This window comes from Homarus americanus, unplaced genomic scaffold, assembly GCF_018991925.1.
Source record: "Homarus americanus isolate GMGI-L3 unplaced genomic scaffold, GMGI_Hamer_2.0 scaffold48406, whole genome shotgun sequence".
Taxonomy (NCBI): domain Eukaryota; kingdom Metazoa; phylum Arthropoda; class Malacostraca; order Decapoda; family Nephropidae; genus Homarus; species Homarus americanus.
Window position 1 is genome coordinate 5,898,339 of NW_024753828.1, and position 3,905 is coordinate 5,902,243.

The following is a 3,905-nucleotide window of genomic DNA, read 5'->3' on the forward strand; positions in this document are numbered from 1 at the left end:
TAATGTTATAAATGGGCACAGTCGTAATATCGTCGAGTTATTAGTCTGTAATAAAGTGATGACTCGTGGGCTCGTAAAAAGAAAATTGTGTCGTTTAGTCACTTGTGGAGTTTAAAATGATTGAATTGATTAAAGTTAATTGTGGAACTTGTAATATTTGTTGACTGCAATTTATTCAGTTGTGTTATTTGTATAAATAATTTTTGAGTCATTACAATTTTGAAGTGGAATTTATGGGAGAGTTTTGTACTGAATAAGTTTTGGATTTGTATTATGTTTGAATATATGCAAGTTATTTGTGCATGTGGAATATATTTTTTTGTATTTGGAAAAGTGTTTCATGTGTTTGTGAATAGGAATGATTTCTAATGTTTCTTGAGTTTGAATTTTTTTGGCCTTTGAATATAGTTTATGTTTTGTGGACTTTGAATAATTGATTATATTTGTGGACTTGTAATTTCTGTTTGTGGACTTGTAATTTATAATGTTTGTGGACTTGGAATATAGTTTTTGTTTTGTCGACTTGTAATAATTGATAATATTTGTGGACTTTGAATAATTTCTTATGTTTGTGTAGTTGAATAATTTGGAATATTGTGGACTGAATAATTTGTTGTTTGTGTGTGGACTTTGAATATTTTAAAAATTGTATTTGGACTTAGTATATTTTTCATGTATGTGGACTGTAAAATTTTGAATGTTTGTGAAGTTAGTATTTTTTATCCTTTGTGGCAGAAAAGAATTATTATGTTTGTGGACTTGGAATCTTTTTTGTTTTGTGGACTTGTAATAATTGAATATGTTTAGTGGACTTGTAATAATTTAGAATTTTGTGGACTTTGAATAATTTATTATGTTTGTGGAGTTCAAATAATTTCGAATATTTGTGGACTTTGAAATGTTTGTGGAGTTAGAATATTTTGTATTGTGTGTGGATATATAAAATTTGTGATGTTTGTGGACTTTGAATGTTTTTTATCTTTATGTGGACAGAATTTTTGTTTTCTTTGTGGACTTTGAATAATTGATAATATTTGTGGACTTCATTTTATCCTTTGTGGACTTTGAAAAAAAATTAATATGTTTGTGGACTTTTTTTTGTCATGTGTTGTGGAGTTAGTATTGTTTTTTGTTTGTGGACTTAGTATATTTTTTCATGTTTGGACTTTGGAAAATTTGTTATCTATGGAGTTAGAAAAAATTACTGTTTGTGGACTTGAATATTTTTCATCCTGTGTGGACATTTTTCATGTTTTAATGGACTTAGTATTTTTTATCCTTTGTGGACAAAATTTGTTATCCTTTGTGGAATTGGTATTTGTTATTCTTTGTGTAGTTAGAAAAAATTTTATCTTTTGTGGACTCGGAAGAAATTAATATGTTTGTGAGCGTGAAAAATATTTATCCTTGGACTTAGAAAAATATCTTATCGTTTGTGGACTTAGTATTTTTCATCCTTTGTCAATATAGTATTTGTGTACTTTGACCAATTTATTGTTTGTGAACTTAGAAAATTGGCATCCTTTGTGGACTTATAAAATTTCTCATCCTTTGTGGACTTAGTATTTTTATCTTTCATAGAAAATTTTTTTTATTTTTTGTGGACTTATAAAAAATTTTCATGTGTTGTGGACTTAGAAAATTCTTTTTATCCTTTGTGCTTATTTTTTTCTGTATGTGGACTTATAAAAACTCATTCTTTGTGGACTTAATATTATTTTATCCTTTATTATTACTTAAATTTTATCATTTGTGGACTTAGTTTTTGTTTCCATGTGTGTGACTTATAAAGATTTCTCATCCTTTGTGGACTTAGTATTTTGTGTACTTTGAAAAATTCTTATCTTGTGGACTTAAAATTTTTGTGTTGTGGACCTTGAAAATTTTTGTATCCTTAATGGACTTAAAAGAATATTTTCTTTTGTGAACTTGAAAAATTTTCATCTCTTGTGGACTTAGAAAAATTTTTTCGTGTTGTGGATTTAATATTTTCATTATTTGTGGACTTAGTATTTTTTTATCCTTTGTTTACTTAGAAAAATTTATTATGTTTGTGGACTTAAAATTTTTTTATCCTTTGTGGATTAATTTGTTTGTTTCAATGTTTGTGGACTTAGAATATTTTTCATTCTTTGTGCTATAAAAAATCAGTCCTCAACACAAATTTTTATCTTCTCTTCAGTTTTTTTTTTTCCAGTGTGTAGATATTTTTCATCTTTTTGGAATTAGTAAATTTTCATCTGGACAGAAAAATGTCATGTGTTGTGGACTTATTTTTTCATCCATTGTGGACATAGAAAATGTTCTTGGTGTGTGGACTTAGTTTTTTTATGTGTTGTGGACTTAAAAATTTTTCTTCCTTTGTGGACTCTATATTTTTCATGTATGTAGACAGAAATATTTTGAGTATAATAAAAGAAACCATATAATCAATGTCTTTATTTTCACAAGTTAAAAGTACAGCCATAGTTAGAATAAGTTGTTAGAAAATGGGATCACATAGGAAGCTGGCATGCTTGATTTTGAAGAAAATAAAGAAAATTTCCCATTTTCTTTGATAGTTTCCATTTTCTCCAAGTGAACAGCAGTTTTCCAAACTAAGCTATCTTTTAGATGGCCTGGCCTTCTATATTATTATAAGTTATTTTTAGAGTGTTTATTGAGCAACAAAGGTGATTTTCAACTGAAAGTAGTTATTCCAAATTGGTTTTTAGTTAGTGTTTTAGTGTTTGATTTGCAATCAGACATTAAACCTACTATCAATACTGACAGTAATGTCGAGTACAACAATAGGTCTAGTCTTGTCTTATAGCTCTCATGACACAGATTTCGTGTCTTTGGACAATTATGCGTTGATAGAATGACAATGTCGAACTACGTTGCAAACAAACAAAAACTCCAAGAGAATAACTATGTTCCCGTGTACCTGCAAAAAAAGGGAAAACAAAAACAAGCATTAAATTCACAATAATACCACGTTATCTATATTTCAACACCTTTTAAATTTTCAATATATCGATAACTTTACTACTTTAATTTAACTAATCTCTATATCAATTATATTTCAACACCTTTACTTTACCAACAATCATATTACATTAACCAATCTCAACTTTTACACATTACCTTCATCTCGCTTACTCAATCATACCTCAAGTACATAGGCCATTAAGCACAAAATTCAACTCAAATACACATTCTCACACATGCAATAACAGTAGTCATCAATTCCTGCTTCAACATCATCCTCTCGGCTTATGCTCGTTCAAGACGTCATCTTCCGCGGAATGACGGCTATCGTTCAAGAAGCGTCTTCTGACTAATCCCCCTGGACCGGCTATCGTTCACGGGACGTCTTCTCCTCAACTTCAGAAATGACAGCTATACCTTCAAGGACGTCTTCTGTCCTTACACAGTCACTGGGACCGGCTAGACTCTGCGGGCGTCTTCACCCCAGTAACAAGCAGCGGCTATACCCTCAAGGACATCTTCTCCTCAGATTCACAGAGATAGCTATACATTCAAGGACATCTAAACCACTTTAGTCAGAGGCAGCGGCTATACATTCAAAGACGTCTTCTACGCCACCCCAGTCACTGGGACCACAGCCATTTCACGGGACTTCTCCTCGGCATCACAAGAAGCTATACCTTCAAACAACGTCTTCTCATAAAGGACGTCGTCTTCTCCAATCCATCGCCCCAGTAGCGTAATCTCGGCGACTTCGCCCATCAGTTTCCATCTAAACGGAAAAAACATTTATAAATTACACTCACATAGCGACTGCCGCCAACTGCAGAGGTCCGCTCGAATGAGCTCTTCTATCCGATGCGTTGCACGTACAGGCACTGCAGCCAAACGTCGTCTTCGCGGCAAACTCCACGTTCCAGCAATACGTAATGGCA

At 31.8% G+C, this 3,905-nt stretch overlaps 1 pseudogene; it reads right to left on the minus strand.

The window, feature by feature from the left end:
• The window catches only part of LOC121855506, an 11,191-nt pseudogene that overhangs the window by 6,417 nt on the left and 869 nt on the right, over positions 1-3,905 (minus strand).